Raw genomic sequence first — 22,361 nt, 5'->3', positions numbered from 1 at the left:
ATTTGACAATAGCGTCAGTCATCTTGTCAGCTGTCGTCCAGTGAGGCTAGTCTGACCTGACGCTGCAGCCTCCACAAACACAGGCTGGGCGTTGAGATGGTATCACAAGCCTGAGCTGTTTCATGAAACAATGATGTTTTCTCACTGTGTGAAGCCTGCATTGAGGTTGTTTTTTTTTATGGCTTGTTTGCTTTTGTTTTTGACATATTGTGTAGGATGGGTTATTAGATTGCTAATGATTAATGGTGATGTTTCTAAATTTACATAATAAAATATTTCTGAATGAGCCTAAGTAGGTTTATTTGTATTTTATATTCTACACCTTGGTTTAGTGTCACTTTCAACTATTTTGTGTTATTTCTACATAAAAGTTTCACATTTTTCAGTTCATTTGGGTATTTGTATTTTTTTCGGATGTAACTATTTAAACTATTGTTTTTACCTTTTTACTTGGAAAAGTCGGCTTTTTTTTTATTAACTGCATCCACCTAATTGTTACTATCTGTTACTTCTAGGTACTGTATACTCTGGCTCACTTCTGCCCATCATGTTTTGCCATGTAATACTGACCGTTTCCTAGTCGCCTTTTAGCCCCCATTTTATTTCATGTAAATTTCTACCATACTCCAGATCGTCTCACCTGTGTTAGAAAATCAGTCTAACTGCTCTACATTAAAAAGGGAATTGGAGTCAATAACAATCTTTTTAACAGCATAGCGCTAAAACACTGCTCATCGACCTTTCTGTTAAATGCCATAATACATTAATAATTTTTAATTGCACACTGCAGATGTACGTCATGTGACATACTGAGACTTTTCACACGTGGCACATCAGCGTGAACAAAAAGTTTGGTTTCCTGTCAAATTTTCCTCCTGGCGTGGGTCAAGCAGCTTCAAGTAGCTTCAAGCTGCTTTATCAGGCGAAGAAATGAGCACCACAGCCTGGCTCCTGTGGCGCAGGTTCCCATTAGCTGAAATGACAGCAGTGGGATTCTTGCAGTAATAACGCCCACCTCCCCAGCTCTCTGCAGATGTACAGTAATTAGCCCATTCTCTCATAATGGCCTAACAATTACTGGCATGTTGCTGTTTGTTATTCAGGAAATTTCCTTTGTTGACTCATTTGGACGGGAACTGATATGAGTTTTCTGATGCAATTACACATCGGCGTGGATTGTGTGGTTTGTTATTGACTCTTATGAAGGTTTTACCCAAGAGAAAAGCCCGGGCTGAATTAAATTTTGTTGTTGTTGTTTTTCCATGAGAGGAGACGACTGCAAATGCAATGTCTGTAACAGTGAAAGCATCAGGATTTCATTTCTATGTCACTGGAAGAAATAAAAATGGCACAAGCAAACAACTAAATAGTAAACACTGACAGTGACGTGCTGAAATCTGTGCGATTTATTGATTTTATAAAAGTCAATAACTCTGTTGTTTATGAGTAAATATACAATCAATCTACATTTTTTACCTTCATAATATTGCCACCATAAATGCAACATAGATCAATATCCACACGTCTGTCAACCAATAGGGGTCTAAGACCCCATTTATTGATTTCAAAGCTTGAGTTGGGAAACAAAAAAATAAACTACCTTTATCACTTAAGACAACTAAATGCTTGTGTGAGAAACATGTCCGGCCTTGTTGTTTCTCACTTATCTGCTCCCGGTGAGCAGTAACTAATGCCTCCAGAGGATGCTCCAGCTTGATCTCTTCATCATTTTCTTGTTTGCCTGGGGGTCTGTCTGTAATCACAGGCCTGAGACAGCACTACAGGTTGCAGTCTGTGAGGGATTCTGACCAGTGGAGTCAGTGAAGCTCACTGTGGTTGTTGTGGATAAATTATTTTAATTTTCTTGGATCATGACCCAGAGTTCTTGGCCTAAGGCTCTTCCTAGGACCGAGTCTTCTACTTACTAGTTCATACAAAACAAAATACAAATACATGATTGCTTATGTGATTATTCAGGCAAGTGCGATGAAGAGATGGGCCTGGGAGACTTTACGACACAATTATTCCTAATGAAGGTCTCTGTCTCACAATTGGCATGAGCTCCACTTTATTGGTGTTGGCCCTAGAACTTCACATCTGTGCGTCGTTAGACTGGAAATTATTTGAATGCACCAGTGCAGCCTTCTGTCTCACTGGAGGATAACTCACTCATCAATGTTTATTAATCCACGTGGGCACATCACACCGCAACAGTATTGGATGCGGCCACCGCTCGTTACTCACTGCAGCAACAGATGTGCATCAATCAGCATTATTTCTATTGCGTTTTTGATGTATTACTGCAGTGTAATCAATGCATTCTGTGCTGGGACAGCATCTGTCTTCCTTACATTCACCACATCATCTTCTTTAACCTCCCTCCGACTACTGGAACTGCGTGACTCCTCTGTCCTACACTGCTTGGCTTCATAATCAGTCTTATTTGTGATGATATACAGAGCTGTAATCGTATGTAAAGGCTGTACCTTGGAAATGGTTGTTTTCATAAAGACCCAAGGGGAACCTCACAGCATCAGTGCTCTGGTGGGCCGTGAAATAATCCATAAAGATTTTACCGTCCTCGGCGGGGCAGGCAGAACTCAGCATAACATTGCTGATTTCCGCTTCTGCTTGCACACGTTGCCTGAAGGCACAGTGTTCCCACCAGAGAGGCACACATTCTGTGGACGTAACACCACCTTTTTTTTTTTTTTTTTTATTTTTGACATTCAGATTGCTTGTCATTCTCAGCGCACGTGAGAGTGAGCTGCAGCTTGTACGTCGGGCCAATCGCATTAATCACACCATCATCGACCTGTCCACCTACTGGTGGCAGCCCCTGCAGCACCACATATAATTTGGTTTGGAACATTAAAATATGAAAGTCATCAGTCACAGACAAGAAGAAAAAAGCATGATGATGGATGATTATTTCTCCAAGAAAGTGGTGCAGCAACTAAGGGAGAGCAATGTATGTAAAATACAATGCCTCCCTCCATCCATCCATTCATACATTACCTACCGCTAAACCATGGATGGTTTGCCAGTATAATGCAGGGCCACATGTAGAGACAATCAACCATTCATATTCACACCAATGCACAATTAGGAGTGTCCAATCAACCTAATCCCATAATGAGAATGGGAGGTGCTATGGGAGGTGCTAATTTCCATAGCTACGCTGATGATACACAACTCTACAAGACATTAGATAGAGATGTTCTCAGCAACTGTATTATAGATATAAAATTGTGGATCGCAGAGAATTTCTTGCAACTCAACTAGGACAAAACATCATCTTAGAGCGAGAAACCTTTACCCAGATTACAAGACCTTAAACCGTCACAATGTGTTAAGAACCTAGGCATCACCTTTGACTCTGAGCTTGATTTTATTCGACATACTTGTTACTTTTTTAATTAATTTCTAGTAAATACATTAAGAACACAACTTTAAGTTGTTTCAGCCACACAGTCAATAATGTTATTTTTTCAAAAGTATGTTTTGACATGACTTTAGATATTCAGGTCAGTGTCAGAGAGGAATCTAACTAGTTCTTTGCCCATTTAACCCTGATTGGCATCTTTAGGTGCAATCTGTCCAACAGGAGTAACACAAGATGGCAGCGTGCCTGTCGAATGTACGTTCGTTTTTGAATGTACGCGTGTGACAGTGTGGGAGCAATTTTGTAGGTTGCCTGTCTGACCCACTTTTTAAACACGTCTCAACAAGCGTCTCGTGGGAATTTTTTCAAATGCAGCACAAATGTTGACTTGGACTCCAGGTTGAACTGATTAGATTTTGGTGCTTCCAAATTAAGGTCAATGTGACCTAACCAGAGTGTTTTCTCCCTGTGTGAAGTACTGTTTTGAGAGACTTCTTCTCCAGACAGAAACTTTTAGTTTATTGTCATCAACAAGAGAGAAGAGTCATTTTTTAAAGGTCATTAAAATGTCGGATGGTTAGATAGTAGCAAAAGCTGTTTTTTTTTGTTTTTTTTTGGGGGGGGGGGTCATTAAGGCAAGAAGTACACTATAAACACTACAGGCCATTTAGTTTTTGTATCCAGAAATGATTCTGCTTTGTGTATTTGTTATATGTTAAAAACAATGTGTAAAACCCAGGATATGCAACACAAAAATTCCAGATGAAATTGACAAACAAAGAAGTTGATTCAAGTGTGGGTATCTCTTCTTAGAGGTTACAGACAATACTAGAGTATCAACCTCTAAATCAGTGGTTCTGAACCTTTTTGGGCTTGTGTCCATTTGGACATGACAAATTTCTGGGGACCCCAGTATACTGCATTTTATTTGAACTGAATTAATATTCATGAAAGACAGAATACAGTTGTTTATAATAACAGTAATAATAACAAAAATTAGTTTAAAAATGTTTTTTATCAATTGCTAGTGATCCATTATGAATTCCAGGTGACCCTATGTGGGGTCATGACCCCAAGTTTTAATAACACTGCTCTAAATAATAACATATCAGTATTACATACGACAGTATAAGAATATTAAAAGGCAAAGGACAGATTAGTTCAAATATTTCTGGAGGTGTACAGCTCCACCTGTCACTTGTGGAGAGCTTGACCTTGGTTGACCTTTGCTTTGATTGAGCACTGCTTCAGACTGACTTCACACTGACAATTATTTTATTCTCCTTGTATTTTGATTTACCAGATCAAATCTATTTACATCAATAATGTTGACCCTTTCATCAATGGATTAGAGCAGGGGTCTAATGTCCCCTTATATAAAATAATTTCATAATAATAATGATCATCAGTCCCACTGTTCATGATCCCACTGCACTGACCTAGACCCCTGGCTAATGATCCCTGGATTAGGGTAATGACAGCTGTATTATTAGCTGCATTCCTAAATGCTGTACCGTGGACATGCACATACTGTACGTATGAAGGACCGAAACTAACAGTCTGTCAGCAACAGTATGAAGAGAGAGATGCATACGGATGATTTATTCAGCTTCATGTCCTTCACAGCCTTAAAAAAGGCTCTGTCACTGTCAATCACATAACTCCGTCCGTGCAGAATATGAGCAGAATTGTAATACCTCCAGGATCCTTGACACGGGATATCATCTCACTTAACTCACTGTGCAGCCTACTTATTAAAAACAAAAGGATGTTTAGCCCAGTTTTCTGTCCTCCTTCAGAGACGTGACACCCGTTGTGGCTCACAGATGCTGCCTGCATGCGTATAAGCAGCACTTGTGCTGACCCGCTGCTTCCCTCGCGCTGAATAACTGATGAGTGCTTTATTCACTGCACAAAGCCACTTAGCTTCAATAATTAGAAATGAATAATTCTGAATTGGAGCCAAAAAAAAAGAAAAAAAAATGCTCTGTGCAAAGTTTATGCAGTGATTATTTTTCCCTGTACGTCCATAGAGAGGTGGAGAGAGAGAGAAAAAATGAAAACTTTGGAATAAAACCACAGCACAGAGAACTTAAATGACTTCCCCCAGGACAGTGTTTAAACAATCCCTGCCTATATTCCCAGCATTTGCTGCATTTGCAGAATGAAGTTTGATTTTATTCCTCTCTGAGTCTCAGAATGTGGCCGTGACTGCTGCACACACACAGCCACCAGAATGTTAATGCTGCCCCACATTACTGTGGAATAATGTCATAAAACCAAAGCTCATGTTTTTATAACTGCGTTTGACTGTTGCTGCAGGTATTAAGAAGTCAGCCTGCGGGCAGACATATTGCCGGAGTTTCACAGGAGCGTGATGAGACCTAATACAAATTTACCCAGCCAATGTCACCTGCTGTTCGGAATAATCCTTCCCCTGGTGGAATCATCTCTGATGCTGTGGGATGTTGACAGAGGATAGAAATTGCCATACATAACAAATATTGATCGCGCGGACGTTTGATCAATATGCTGTGATTACGGAAGAGAAAAAGCTGCTAGACAGTTAGTCCACATGCTGATGGTGCTGAGCCAGCTCATGTAAAGAGGTTTTTTTTTTTTTTTTTTTTTCCTGTAGATACATGTGAGTGGAAATACTGTATATTTAGATTTTTGTTCCAAAACACAAAATGATAACGAAAAGTTGAAAGGTTAGCAGTTAGCCCTAAGTTGGTACTTTTACTAGTAATAGGCAGAGTTATTAAATTTCCAAATACTGGGCAAAACAAATTAAAATTAGTGAAAATATGTCGGAAATTAAGCCAGAAAGAAAAATATAAAAAGAAAACATAGTACAAAACAAAACTAAATGTCAACAATGAGATAGCCAAATTACAATAATAAAATGTAGCTTTTAATTTGTTTTCAATTTAAGAAAAACATGAGAGGATAACATCCCAAAACAAGAATTAAAAAAAATGTCAGGATAAGCCAAGATTCTAGACAGTACTTTAGAAATGATCCAAAATAAAAAGGGATTAACCAAAGTAGCATAAACATAACAAAGTAGATCACTGAAAACTAAAATAAATTATAATACAATTGAACATAAATGTAGCATTTAATTTGCTTTCTGCTTACAAAAATAGCTGAGGAAAGTGAGGAAATAAAATGTAAAAAATATTATGGCTAACTGCTAACCTTTCAAGCTATTTGCAAGTACACGCTTTTTATATTTTAGCGTAAATATAACACATTTTAAAAAATAATGCCATAAATGCCAACATTTTTAACTCAAACGTAGCTAAAGAAATGCTAGAGTAAGCTAATAAAATGTAAAGATGAAGTTAGCTACAATAGAGTTAACTACAGAAGCTCTCAAAACGTAAAATAATAAGAAAACAATGTAGTAATACAAAACATTGACAAATAATTGTACTCATTGTATTCATATATTTGAAGAGCCATCTGTTAATGAGCTAGCTCTTTAAAAATCGATACAGTCACCTTAGAAATATAACAGGATCTTAAACCAACTGAAGATCTGATCCTTTAAACCTTACTGGGTGAATATTGTTGTTATTGTTGCTGTGATGTGGGTTGGCTGTGAATACTGCAACAAAATTCAATCTCAGCTAGAGCACAAACTGTCCTGTGTGTGTGATTATCCTGCAAGGTGGAGATTACAGCATCAAAAACCCTGATGCAGCACATGAACAGGTACAAAGACAATTAAGTATACTGTACTATACACACACACACACACACACACACACACACACAGACAACAACAACCAAAACCCAAATCAGATATGAAATAAATCAGATATGAGACAAAATCGATGTGCAAACACGGCAGCAGCCTGCGCAGCGCCGTTCAATCCTTCCCAATGACACAGTGACCTTTCATGAGCGGCTCACACAGACACATGCACAAGTAAATGATCAGCAGCTGCACAGGATGAAGAGGGATTAGCTGCTGCGTGCTGCTAATCAAATGGAAGAGCAGAAAAATTGTATTAGTCTGGACGAATAATTGAGTTAGAGCTATTGAAGGACAGTCACAGCTCGGTACAGTATCACACACAACTATTTAATTCTTTTATTCGGTCACAGCAACAGCCACTGCTGATCTCGCCTGAAGATTTACAAACGCAAGAAAACCAAAGCAAAACAATATAGTGTTTGTGAATAATTTTTCACTGTCATTTTTAATCAAAGTCATTGAAATAGTAACCTCCTCCTGAGTGGAATTTATATTAATGTTTTATATATATATCACATATATGTATTTTTATATGTATATACATATATATATACATGAATATATGTATTTATATATGTATATACATATATATACATGTTTGCATATATATGTATATTAACATGTCCATATATAGAGAGACATATATACGCATATATGTATTTGTATATATGTAAATAAATATAAAGTATATTATTTGATGGCATATTATATTCTTTTTCATATGCAACAAAAATGTAGCTGTGTACGATTAAAATGACAAACAGAGTCTGCTGCGCTAATGATCATAATTTTCCCATTAGAACAGTGTTATTTACTTCATTAGCTAGTTTCAGGAGGATTAAAACTGGATGTGAAGAAATCATGTTTTTTTACCAAGTTGTACAGGACTAAGCTAACTAGCCCAACAAAACATGGACATTATTTATGTATTTCAATACAGTCCAATACAATACAATGCAGTCAGAGTTAGCAGAAAACCGTGTTTCCCCACAGTAAAACGTACTAGTGCGGCACAGTTAATAACAATGTCACGCTGTACAAAGACACAGTTTTACAGAATGCAGAGAATTGTTAGTTCAAATCAAGGTGGATGTACAACATAAGACAAAAATGAGTTCATATATCCTTGAATCTGCATTGAACGATGACAGGTATGCTATAATGTTAGCAGTGACGTTAGCATGCTCACCTGCTTTAAAAAAAAACAGGTGAAATTAAATTTGTTGTTGATTGAACGCCGTTGATCTCCTATTGGTTAGATCGTTTAATCTTACAGGCGGGGGTGTTTGTTATGGCTGGGTTCTTCCTGTCTACTTGAAGAACCCCTGAAGTAAGCTCTCTCACCACTTTTTCCAGCATGTGGATTCTATTTTTAAAATGTTAATTTTCTTGTCAAAGAGGTTCTTTGAATAAGAACTGATGGTATGTCTGTACAGTGACCAAACATATATTTACTGCAGCCACCATTTATGTTACCATGTCTCTGTAACCAAGGCCTCCACTTCCTGTCAACCAGCTCCTTCATGTAGACAGCAAATCTACCTTCATCAGTCCTCCTCCTGTCAGCTGCTCTTCCTCGTGCTCCTCTCCTGCCCTTGTCTTCCTCACTTTCCTATCCCTTTAATCTCTTCTCACCCTTTCTGCTGCTCCTTCTGTCGCCTTCTTCAGCTTCGTAATGGCTGCTGTCATTCCTGAAGACGGGATGAAGGACGGGGGCAGGAGACCACCAGCAGCTTCATTTTATTAACAGCACCGCAGCCAGGTGTGATGCCTTTAAATGGTGCCGTTTAAGTAATTGAAAAAGCAATACTCCAAAAAAAAGTCATTTGTACTAGTCCACCGTTGAAACCTCATGAGTGTGAGGATTTTGTTTTAAAGTAAAGGTGGATGAATTATTCACGTCTGCAGATGTTTATTTTGAAACTGTTTTTTTGGCATTGAAAGGTGTGATGAAGAGTGACCAAACCTAGTCGGAACTCACAAACATGCATATCATTAAAATCTAGGGGGGAAAAAAATATTGGAATCGGGTGGTGGTAGAGTAGTCGTATTAGGCTAGGCCGTTTCTTGTCCATTGGAAAGGGGTCTTCTTGCTGCCCTTCCTCCTTCTACCACAAAGACTAAAGTCAAAAGTCATAGTTACTTCATAAAATGGGTGGTGATGTTACTCTGTGGAGAAGGGGAAGTTACACAAGAACATACCAAGCCACCCATCATTGGTACCAGGCACGCTGATAGAAAACTTGAGTGACTACATGAGCAGATCCCTGTGCAGTGGAGAATGAAACTGTCACAAACCCAGAGTTAAAATGTAAGTTAGGAGCGTCTCACTGGGTGCTGCTGTGTTCTGTCCATTAGAAAAAGCTATGAAAGTGACGTTTGGAGAGTTACATGCTGATTGTTGGACGTTTGTCTGTGTAGTCCCTCCTCTGTCCAGAAGGAAAATGATTACACGGCCTTTCTCATGCCATTACGCTATCGTATACTCACATAGCTTGAAGCGAGAGACTGTTGTCATGCAGACTGTTTACTCCTGTTGCTATTGTTAAATGTTAACCACTGCCAACTGTGGAACAAAAATGCACCATAAAAAGTGGCAGTGTTGAAGCTACCCTGTTAAAACACCTAATAAAACTCTAGGAAATGACTTTTGTTCACGGGAACAACCTGACGGTCTAAGAACTGAACGCAAATTTCTTTAAAAACAGTTGGGAAAACACATAAACAACATACTCTATTATTTTCAGACAATAATAAATTATTAATAAATGGGAAATATATATAAAAAATCTCCTTTATAATTGTAAAATATCTAGCTGACTTCTCCTATCTGTGGTGAATTATTATGTTCCAGGATATCAACATCTAGAAATATTTAAATCCAGGCTAGCTTGACCTTTATAATATGTAAAAAAATGTGCAGCTAGGCGAACACATCACAGACAAATACTTCTCGCACCTTTTACTGTGTAAGGCCTATTGTTTTAAATATGGTGTCCTATCATTTTACTGAGAAGTTTTGTAATATTACAGGTCATATTAGCGAGCTAAAATCTAGCTAAAAATGCTAACAAAAAAAAAAAGAAAAATTCAGTAGAATTACTTCAAAACCAAGCCCAGAAGTGATACATTACATTAAAAAGTATAAATATACGTATATACACAGGCTTCCGACAGTTCTCTCCTTTTTCCTCTCTTTTAAAAGTACACTTTGAGCCAGAAGCACGTTAAAACCAAAATTACACACAAACCCAGACTTGGAGAACGGAGGCAGTCTGTTTAATTAAAGTTGCCACACTATATTGTCTGGGTTTGGTTCACGGAGGTTCCTTTAGCCTCCAGGATGTAGACAGTTCTCAGACGACACGTTAGTGTAATAAAGTTTATTGAGAAGATGGAGTTGCCCTCCTTCCTTGACACCATAAAAATATTGTCGACTTTGTTTTTCATCATCTAAACAACGGAGAGCGAGGAATCAGCAGGAGAGAGGTCAAGTGTGGTTAAAAAAACAGAGTGAATATCTGAGAAGATGCATAATATAAGATTTTAATATTGCCAACATTATTCACTTATATGGAGGTTCTGTGTCTTACACTGAACACATATCTCTTACATAAGGAACAATGGACTCTAGCTTGAAACTGGCGGTAACAGAAAAAAATGAACAAAGAAGAACAAGAAAACAAACCTTTGGCACAATCTGTTTCTTTATACTTGGAACATCACTAGAGCACCAATCAGCTGACAGGATTCACCAGAAGGGGGCGGGGGGTTGTTGAGATGATTATCTGCTGGGACTACTGCTGGAAAATAAGCATTTAGAATGAACCAAACAGAAAAAAAGAGATGTTGATGTTCAGTTTAGCGAAGCTTTGGTTGGTGTAACAGTGAAGGAGGCCAAGGATAAGTTAAGATGATTGGTGATGATCCACTTCAGTGACCCCTGAGAGGAACAGGCAGGGAAGAAAAGGTTCTGCTTTTGGCTTCTTTTTCCCCTTAATCATTCTGTTCCTTGTGTTTGGCACATCTGTTTTGTTACTTAGTCACCAACTCATTTACCTGGTTGGTTGTTTTTCAACTTATTACATGATCAGTGACGTTTCTAAACTGACCCTGTTGACCTGTTTTGGGTGGTTTTTTTGGGTTTTTTTTTTGGTGGTGGGATTTGTTTCTTTGTTTTTATCAGTCCTTTGCCGCTGCCTAAATCCTAGGTTGGAGAAAATGGAGTGCACTGTGGGTAATTTATTGAAATCCACCTAAAATCCCAGTAATGTAGTAGTGAATACAGATACTGCAGGGACCAACACTGTGCCAAAACAGTCTCACTCTCACACTGACCCAGTTGTAATTTCATATTTTGACTCCAAAAATAACATCCACCTTTTACCATTCACTGCTATAAAGCACCCAGTATCAAGAGGCAGCTTGAACAGTAACATTTCTCCATAAATCTCGGTCACTGACCTACTGAGATTTTTTGGTTAGTTGGTTTATATTTGTACAAATAGATGGTTTCTTTTCTCTGTATATGTTTCTGTGCTGACCTGTGTAGCATTTTCTCTACCTTTCACCCTATGACAGCTGGGATTGACTCCGACTTAAGAGTCTTATAACAGTACCAGTAGTTCAGGCAAAAATACAGTGAAAATGGAGAATCAGTGAAACAGTGTTCATCATGAACTGTAATTTGGAACTGGTTTCTGTCCTTTTCTGTAACATTATTACTGCCTTTGCCGTGACTCTGCCTATTTTCTCTTTAATCAAAAGATCTCGGAGCCTTCTCCTCCGTTGCCACTCAATCAGACATCGCTCTGCGCCTGAGAGAAGAGTCTTTGATTGGAATAATCAAGAACTCTTATTTTGGTGATGTTCCTCGAGGGCAGAGACACGTCACGTCTTCATGTCAGTCAAACAAACTGTTTTAGGTTTTTTTTTTTTTTAAATATACATTTGTTCATTTGAAAAGCTTACATCTAAAGCTGCAATCAGAGACGGAACCAATGATGATGATGGGGATGATAATAATTACATTATGAAAAAAAAGGCAAATTATTGTGTTGTTTTTTCTTAGACAAACAGAAATGATGGGGAGTTTTCTCCTGAACTTTTCCAGAAATGTCTCAGATTATGAGAGTTTCAGTCAATTTAATTTATCTGAAAAGTTTGGGTTTTTCCAAAAGTCCAACTTTTCCCCAGGTTTTGTTGTTACACATTAACCCACGACTACAAAAGTCAGCATTTACATTCACTGTACAGATGTTCCTTAACTTCACAGAGGCCTGCACACAGGGTGCGTTCAGAGAGAACATCAGAGCAGAATACAAAGCGGACATGGAGACACAGGAAGACTTAAGCAGACGACTGCAGGTAAATAACAGGCAGATGTGCAGGGTGGACAACAAACGCAGTCTGATGCTCCGAGTCGGTCTTTTTAATCCATAGAAAGCTTGGAGTTTATAGCCACGTGATGAATACACTGACTGTTTGCTGCAGGTAAACACAGACATGCATGAATGATTTAAAGTGAGAATCACCTCCAGTACGGTGCAGAGTATTTGAAGTACAAAGTACCAAACAAAAAACCCTTTACGCATGTTGAAACTGCCCAGTACTTCACTGACCTTCTGACTTCATGTCCCCAGTTTTATGGATTTCTTTTTCAGAGAAGTTCTTTAGGGAATGGTATTCCGGACATTATGGACCTGGTCCTTTTCTTCCGGTTATTGTAGTGTCCTGGGAACAGTTCTGAGTTAAAGATTTCAAATGTTCAGAAGATCACAAACAATAACATTGGAGATTTAAAACATAGGACATTCATGACACCAGATACAGGCTTAGTCCACGGTCTGGACTGTCTTGGCGTGCGATCCGGATGCGAACTCTGGTCCAGACCTTGAGGAGCCCTGGTTTTAATGGATCATGTGCTCTTTTCACCTGCTGTCTTTACACATAATTCCAAGCACTAGACTAGCCTACTGTACATCCACTCTGTTCAGGCTCAGTGAACCAACCTGTGGCTCAGTGTTCTACTCAAGGACACATCAGCATGTTAATGCATACTGTTTAACCTTTGACCTTGTGGTTAGAAAAGCCCCAGTGAGATATTTTCGGTGACATTTTATTGGTAAGAATTTACTACTCTTCTTGCGGTCAACTTGTCACATTGCTCAGTTTTATATGCTGACGTCTTACCCTTGGCTCTGATCGTCTCCAGTTTTCCAATATTACACATTCAATTTTTAACACGCCGGACATGACTAAGGTGTCTCTGATGCTTCTTTACAGGCCACGTCAAGTGACAGAGCCAATAGTCGTTTTTCTTAAACCAAAACTCACAGGATCCCTGCCAGCAGACACTCAGTGAGAGTGAAGACCACACGTCAATTTTAAGACTGAGCAGCAACGACGTTTCAAAGTCAAAGAACAAGTGTCTTGTTGCTCATACTTTTTCTTTTACACTAATAAGAACCTGTTTTAATGAGAAGAGGAGACAAAACTTTTTTTCGCAGGCAAAACAAATGTGAAAATGTGCATAATATGAATATTTTGATTCTGGAAATGTGATGAACATATTAATAAACATTTCATCTCTTGGCAATTTGTTTTTGTATTTTAGAAGAATACAGATGACACAACAAAGTATGTAGTATTCAGTTTGTATCCGCCATTGTTTTTACTTCTATGAGAATACACACTTACGTCTACCAGAGGTCTGGCATAACTTTTAGAACAATCGATGCTTCAATGTTATAAATCAGTGAAGAAGTTTCCATACTTCTACTTCACACATGACTTTATCGAGGAAGTCCAGTCTCTTTTCTAAGTGTAACTGATGTCTACAGGAACCACGTCCATTTCTCAAATTCCCTCAATGTCAGGTTTTCCCACTTCACCCAACAGTATTTCGGTATATTCCTGCAGAAACAAGTTCAGAAAAATCCGGGAATTAAAATGTGTGCTTTCTAATCCACCTCTGGCTTCATTAGGATTTCACACACACTCGCAGTCACTGTTCCTGATTCATAAGACCCTGTCATGATTTTCCATTACAGGCCTGTCACCTCACACCATGGCTTTTATTTACCCTCAGCCTCACAAAGCTCTCTGCTCTCCCTGCTGCTGTCAACAAACCCAGACTGAACGTGTGTTTACAGCTCACATTCTCCTTCGCTCTGGCATTAATCTCCTCTTTTTCTTCCCCGGTTACATGCTCTAACACACACTCACACACATGAAACAGGATTAATCCTCATCTCTGCAGCCTGTCTCCTGCCACACCACAGCTTGTACTCCGAGACTCCACCTCTGGCACTACATAAAGTTGAGATTTACTCCTTTAATTTAGATGGAGTGTACATTCACCGTGTAGCGTTGGGACACCATGTCGTACCGCTGTGGCCCCGGTGATTTATTTTGAGCATTTTGTGCATCTTAATTTAGTGCAGGTGTCAGAGCAGCAGTTCCTACCGCTGCTCCTTAACATTCCGAGTCCTGCTGTTTTTGTAATTGCAGCCATTTAATCAGGGAACAGATTTACACATGAGGGAGTCAGGTGAACAGAATTAAAGTGCAATTAAGTACCTGATAGGACAGAAAACCGACGTGAAGTCGCTGCGGCACATGAGGTTAGGAAGGAGGGACGAGGAGGAGGAGGAAGAAAACACCTGCATGTGTGACCTTTAATAGTCCTTCCAACTTGGAATGTCCAGCATTTGATATAATAAAAAATACTCTCCATATCTCTCCATATTACAGCTTCTACCGTCTGACTTAATACAAAATGCTACAGAGCTTCCATCAAAATCTCCACAGGGTATTTGTAAGAGCTTCTTTGAGCGACATGTAAACACGGTGTTCATGCAGAGTTCCAAAAGAAATCCTCTTACATTGATTTTCCTGGGGTTTTTCAAAAACGAAAAATAAAAATCTGCTCTAAATATATAATAAATGAATTAGTTCACAATCGTGAGAAGTATGAGAGTAAATGTTACTGATGTCACTAATAGAGGTCTATATTTGGCACTTTATATTTCTGTATATTTAGTATTCATTTGTTTCATTTATATCACAAGGCTTCTATTAAACATTTCTATTTTTAGTAACAGAAAGCTAAAGCTAAGAGCTAGCACATGTTAAAGCACTTTTAAAGCTCTTTATACAGTACTGCTGCTATCATTGTACCAGGAAACCTCACTGAACATGGTTTTGTTTATTTGAAATCATTTGTTGTGTCCACACCAATTGAGATGCAGCACAAACTGAAGCAAACAGTTTAATTTACTCACATCATTATGTTCTTTACATTGATTTTTCCCCCTCCTAATTAGAAAATAAAAACCTGCCACAGCTGCTGCCAAATTAGGTTGAAAAGTTCACGGGATCCATCTTCAGGTCGTGAGGGGCTTAACCTGCTTAACGTAGGATTTTTTTTTTTTTTCAAAAATGAGTAAAAATCAATGTGGACTTATTAGTAGTAGTTATTCCTGGAAATGAAAAAAAAAATCTTCCCTGCTGCCAATACATTCACTGTAGCCTGGCCACGTTTCTGAAATTGTCCAGAGCGTTTTGTATGTGAGAACACAGCGCTCCAAAAAACGAAGCTTGGATATTTTCGGCCATTGTACTGCCAGCTCAGTCATTGGATTTCAAGAAAATGTCAAAATGACCGCATGTCAGTCCATAGCAGGGAAATTTCAATGGAAGATCACAGAGAGGAAAGGGCGAGTGTCCAACCACCTGCGTATCCATCTCAAATGTCAGTAATAACCTGAACACTTTTGTCTATTGAATCCATGTCTGACCCAGACCAAAATGTAAAAACGTATAAACTCTGTTAAAGAAGTGAACCCCAAAATATGGATTTTTTTATTTAGAAAAAAAAAAAAAACAGTCATTGGTTTCATGACTGGTTATAAAAGAAGGAACCTCTAAAGACACTTTGTCTTTTCAAGAAGTTTAGCACTTTCAACTTACCACTACTTACTATATGGATAAAAGATTAATATGTTTCGCAGACATGGGTAATGTAAGGCAAAAGACTGTTAAACGGCTAAATAACGTGTAACAATGACAATTAAATATAATATAAATGACAAATACAACTGGTAGGCTTTATATATATATACCTTGTATATATATATATATATATGCATATATATGTATATATATATATATATATATATATATACATATATATATATATATATATATATATGCATATATATATACATATATATGTGTATACATATATATGTATACACATATATATTTAGACTCGCAGTGAAAACTACTTTAACTAGAAGTCCAGGGCTTCATCTTCGTTTTTCTACTAACTGTGTCCTTGAATGTGTCTTTGTTCCAAGACGCAAAGTCAAAAAGTTAGTGAAAAAAAAGGACAAATTTAACTCACCGTAGAAAACTTCTCTAACTTTGAAGCAACAAGACGAGACCATTTCTGTTCCTAATAAGTCTCTTGACAAACCGGGAGAGATTTTTTTTTTTGGCTTGTTTTATTACACACCAGCTTTTATTATACAACTAGTGACAGGTCCGACACGGATGCACACAAACCTGCTCACACATGTGCACACACACACACACACCACACACACCACATGAGATTCCATTTTTCATATCCCACAGCCTTTCATTACTTCTATCGTCTGCTCCCGTGTCACACTGTCTCTCCCCAGAAGCTTAAAAAAAAAAATGAGAAAGAACTTTATCTGTGACACGGGCACAAAACCAGCTTATCGCGTATGCATTGAAAAGGGCCCAAGGTGTGATACTGGCAATGGGAAAAAAAGGGCCACAGAGAAAAGGTGGAGGTCTATGAGGAGTTTTATTAAGCTGTCAGAAAATGAGGAGACAAGAGAATTGTGCAGCTCCCATTGACCTTGACCAGATAGCACCTGAAACGCCTTCATACATATTTATATATAAACCTATGGTGTATGTTGGCTCTGTATTATATACACTGTGTGTGCTCAAAAATGAGAAAAGGTTTTGTGCAGTCAATGACTTTCAAGAGATGTTTTTTATTGATCTTCAGGCGATAGGAGACAGCAGGCTGAAAAAAGAGTCATGTCGAAAGGATCACAGTGGAGTGTGGACAAGGCTGCACGCAGACACAGGCTGCTGCGGGACTCCACATCCAATCAAATACAGAGATAAAAAAGAGACACTTGAAATTAGTTCACAATTTTATAACCTCAAAAATACAGATTTGAGCTTACTTTTATAGCAAGTTGATTCTTTAATGACATTTTTATTATTATTATTAACATTATTATTATCTTAAATTGCCTTTGCTAATTTCTCACTGTCCAGTAGGACCCAGTAGGTGGCACTAATGGAACCTACAGAATGCAGAGCTGTCTTTAAAACTTAAGGTAGAATTAGCGAGGACAATGTGTTAGCTTAATTAGCTTAGCTTAGCTTTGATGGAAACTGACTATTGTATCGACTTCTTCTACTGTCCAGCGTTGACAATAGAAGTATCTACAGGTTGAGAACGGTAAAAAGAAAGTGCTTTAAATTCTTTAGTTTATGATCGGTTCTCTAAATTCTCAAATGTTTTACTTGACATTGTAAAAAAATCTCAGAAGTATGTGGTTAAAAATACACACAACAAATAATAACAGGATATTCAAGTTATGGACCTAGATTTGACAACTAGCGAGCCCTGCAGGGAGAAAATGCATACTGTTCCTGGTAAAAATGTAGGGCCACCCTTTGGAGGTGCAGAAATATTTTTGTGTGTTGGAATTTCGATTCCAATATTTTCTTTATTGTGAGAATATTACATTCATATGTCTTTTTTATTTATTTTTTTCTTCAGTAAGAATACTTTTTTTTATGGCGAGGGGTTTGGCAATAGTCGAAATTGAGGCACTTCAGAAAAAGTGAAGAGCGCTCCCTGCTGCATCATGCAGTAACTACCTTGATAGTCTGGAATGTAATCAAATGAAACCTCAGTTTAAGATCCTAACCCCAGTGCTGGCAGGAATATCTCTAGTTAAAAACTTTGAAAAGTGACTCGTCAGTATATTCAGAAAGTTTGTTGTCTGACATCTAGAAAACATAAATGATGCATATTGCACCTTTAAAGAATCTGTTCCTTTCTTCATTTTTTAAAGTAGAAGACAGCTCAGCAGCCATGCTGTCTACAAATCTGCCTAACAGTTATGACAGAAGATCTTATTAAAAGATAAAAAATCAAACTCTAAGGGAAACGTTTCTGTGCGTTTGCACCTCACCCAGTAGTGCACAGTTATCAGTCATCATCTGTTCCAATTACACGCAGCTACAGTAACCAGGAGGCTACCATCATCCACACTGTCCTCGTCTGGAAAGAGTCTGACCTGCAGGTCGGCAACACAAACAGCTTAATATGATTATTTATATTTACTTTTTTATAATTGGACCATTTTTTTGGACAGAGGTCACGGAGGATGGCTCTTCATTTCCTTTTCAAAACCAAGAGTCATTGATTTGTCCGACCTTCCACCTCAAACCGCCCTAAACGTCACAGTGTAGTTTACAAGAAGAGCAAATTAGGCAGAAATGTAGAAAATAAACAGCAAACAGGTCGGAGCTGCCGCTGCTGGTATCACGTTCCATCCCAACGGTGTTTCCTCAATAGTTCAGGAGTTCAGCCTTCATTCACCACATCTGTGTGACAGTCACTTACAGTGTCTGGCAACACTTTGGATTTTTCTCCTGGAGCTGGAATCTGCAGTATGTTTGTTTACCATCAGCTTGTAATGAAGCCAGGCTGCTGTTTTTTCTTCTTCTCCTTCTTCTTCTCCTCTTGACTTTGGTGCGTGATTGCACTGTGTGGAGAAATTATGATGACGATTCTATCTTGTTGTGGTATGTGGTAATTGTTTCAAGACTGTTTCAACTGTTCTTTAACTTCGATCGAATCGTTGTGAATGGTGAGAAAGTCACTTTTTGACATTTACTTCGTCTTTTCAGCCTTTCGCTGCAGTTCCGCCCGAAATCACTGAAAATAATTTTTCCATTACGTTAAAGAACAACTACTTAATTACCTCATTTTTCTGCATTTAAAGGGATCGATACAACTTTATTAATCCCGCAGAAGTTCCCTTTAGGAAATTAAGAACAAATGGGCTTGTGCGGGATTTGAACCCAGGACCTATTGCACCCTAAGCGAAATCTTTATTTTTTATCTATTAAAGTCAAACCTCATGCTGCTCTTTACTGACTTACATAAATTATGTAAATGTTATCATATTAAAAGCACAACAGCTCGCTTGGAGACACATTCAGATTTTGGCAGATTAGAAAATATCTACTTGACTATGGCACTTCAGGAGGAGGCAGACACTCCAGAGATGCAAATGTCTAAGATCGCTGGCTCTCACAGCAGGACTGTCGGTTCACTCGTCGTCTCTATCGGGTGTGCATGGTTTTGTCCTACAGTCCAAAAACATGCACATAGGGGGACTGTGTTTACGGTGCACTGGCGACCTGTCCAGTGGGTACAACACCGTCGCCTGTTGATGGGACCGGCTCCAGCTCCCCCGCAACTCTGCAGAGGATTAAGTCAGGCCTATTTGGTAGATAGCGATTTACCAGTAAAACGTACTGTTCCATCATTCTGACTTGGCTAGTGGAGTGGACAAATACGTTGTCACATAATGATATATGCAGAAGATAGAATGTTTTCATTCACTGGTTGTATCTGATACATTGGATTGTGCTGCATTCTCTGTCTTTTGTGGGGTTTTTTTGGGGGGGAGGGTTGGGAGCCTTTTGCCCTTCATTATGGCTCCCAAGTGTAGGTCAGACTCTTCTGATGTTTTTATGTCCTAGATTATGATCTTACCACTGTGTTAGTGTAGGTGGGTGACATAGATACTGATGTACAATATGAGTTTCAACTTACTGGGAAAATTTGGGTTATGTCGCATTGCAGGAACAGAACTCCGATGTACTCCATAAACTGGTAAATCATGAGCACTTGAAATAAACATCAGTTTATGGAGTACATCATGTACATCATGTAAGTACATCAGTAAATCATGAGCACTTGAAATAAACATATACAGTAGATGTCATTTTATTTTTAGATGAAATCTCTATGACTAAACTAGTAACCACATACAATATTGAATCATATTGTGCCATACAGTGAAGCTACATGTATTTAATCACTTTAATCAATGTATTTAATCTGTTTAGGTACCTCAACGTAAGGATGGATGGATGATAGATGGAAATGCCTAATGTGCCCTTCAATGTTTGGCTAATTTGCTGACTGGTTGCTGTTGTGATATTTGGCAAGTAGTGTAGATTCAGCTTTTAGCTATATAAATATATAGATATACTCACAGCAAATATAAGGTTGTTGTTTTGTTTTTTTGTTTTTCATTGCTTAGTTTGTTTATTCTGAGGCTGTGAGCTTTTTATTTCAACCTGATCTTTTATTTCACATCTAGTATTACTGTAGGGTCAGCCGAACTTCAGATATTTTGCTACTTTGCAACTTTGCTAAATATGCACTTTGAATTAATTTGCTAGATTAAACACCTTCGTCTTACATTATTGGAAGAGGTCAAGAATGGTAACACCGTAGGTGTGAGGCAAAGTTAAGTCGTGCGTTGCTGTCAACATTCCAATAAACACTGATGCAGCTAAATTCCAGCTAAATCCCAGTATCAACTTGTAGATCAACTCGTATTTCACTGGAATTTGTCATTATTTTAAGTGCGTTTTCCCGTCAGTCCTGCAGCTAACAGGTCTGTGTGAGTAGCAGGCAGTGCATGAACACCGTGGTGCAGTCGTCACATCTACATCTATGCAGTGTCAGGTTGGTGCTGAGGAGAAATCACTCTTCCTTTTCCCTTTAAGAGTCAGAGGAGCCATTATTTCTGAACAGGAGACTAATTTAGGTTTTACCTCTCAGTGTGTCAGCACACGAGGGGCCAGGTTTGTGACGGAAGAAAAAAAAAAAAAAAAAAACTTCTCACAGGCTTCACTCCCACGCTGCTCGCTGTATTTAAACATTCATCCCCACGGCTGCTCTGCCTGCTCCCCCACATACACACCGTCAACACCACCATCATCCACCCACCCCCATCTACCAACTCCCAGACTTTCTGAAGATCAACAACTGAGCAAGCACCGCCCCTGGGTTCACTCACTTTACACACACACACACACACAGACACACACACAGCGAGAGAGAAGCACATGTTCTTCATTATTTCAAGCCACTTGCTGGTGAGCCCGGGGTTATTCACTTACCTCTGCTCCCCGCTCTTCTTAAATGAGATTGTGTGTGTGTATTGGTGTGTGTATTGGTGTGTGTGTGTTTGGGAAGAAAAAGAGAACGTTAGAGGTGATGTGTCAGACTGGGGTTCACACAGGAAGAATAGATCCTATAAAAATCCATAACCTTTGTTCATGTGCGTGTGTGTCTTTGTGTGTGTGTGTGTGTGTACGATCTGTTATTACTAACAATTTTCGGAGTTGAGACAGAGCGCCCAGGAATATAATGTCCAGCTGGGAACAAAAGTCTTGTAACCAATTTGTGTTTTCTCACCTGTGAACATTTTTGGAAAGCGGTGACATTTGGACTGACTCTTACTGAAGGTTCAGAGTTTCATTAAAGCTTCATCTCTGGTCCAATCAGTCACTTTCACAGAGCGAGTCCAGTCAAAAAGACATAACCCACTGTATTAGAAGTAGAAAATGAATTCATTTATCAGAGGAAATGTTTTAACTCTCAGGTTTTCCTCTCGGTCATGTCCAGACAGATTTGATCAAATATTGTAATTTTTTAACCCAGCCTGTTTTATGAAGGAAATATTATCAATTTTCTTTTTTTTTCTGACTTTTTGCAAAATCTAGGCAATTTCATTATGTTGTGACTGACATTATTCAGTTTAGTTGGTTTTGTGTATAATTTGTATTTGTCTATATATATACCATACCATATACTAACTCATATACTATTCTATAGAATACTATACACTACCATATAATGATGCCAGATACCATATAAAACATGTCAAATACCATTGTCCCAAACTTTGTTTCTTGAGGATCCATATTTTAAAAGTAACAAACCTTCGTGACTCAAGTCAATAGACATAATTCGTAAACTCTTGGGAAACATGATGCGAGACGACCCAAAAAAGATCTCTTGCGACCCACCTGAGGGTTGCAACCCAGTCTTTG

At 38.5% G+C, this 22,361-nt stretch overlaps 1 long non-coding RNA gene across 2 annotated transcripts in view; it reads left to right on the top strand.

Moving 5' to 3' along the window:
• The window catches only part of LOC112487983 (uncharacterized), a 40,362-nt gene extending 26,623 nt beyond the window's left edge, over positions 1–13,739 (top strand). The window contains exons 2-4 of one of the 2 annotated variants that reach the window (XR_003051629.1): positions 11,919–12,053; positions 12,427–12,518; positions 13,437–13,739. This is a non-coding gene — a long non-coding RNA (uncharacterized LOC112487983). Of the gene's footprint in view, positions 1–11,918; positions 12,077–12,426; positions 12,519–13,436 lie in introns of both variants that reach the window. The other variant, XR_003051628.1, reaches the window with a different exon arrangement.
• Positions 13,740–22,361: the final 8,622 nt, after the last annotated feature.

The sequence above is a fragment of the Cynoglossus semilaevis genome, chromosome 13 (assembly GCF_000523025.1).
Source record: "Cynoglossus semilaevis isolate Cse_v1.0 chromosome 13, Cse_v1.0, whole genome shotgun sequence".
In the NCBI taxonomy this organism is placed as follows: Eukaryota; Metazoa; Chordata; class Actinopteri; order Pleuronectiformes; family Cynoglossidae; genus Cynoglossus; species Cynoglossus semilaevis.
Note: the sequence above shows the minus strand (reverse complement) of the source record. Positions and strands in the feature narration are given on the sequence as shown.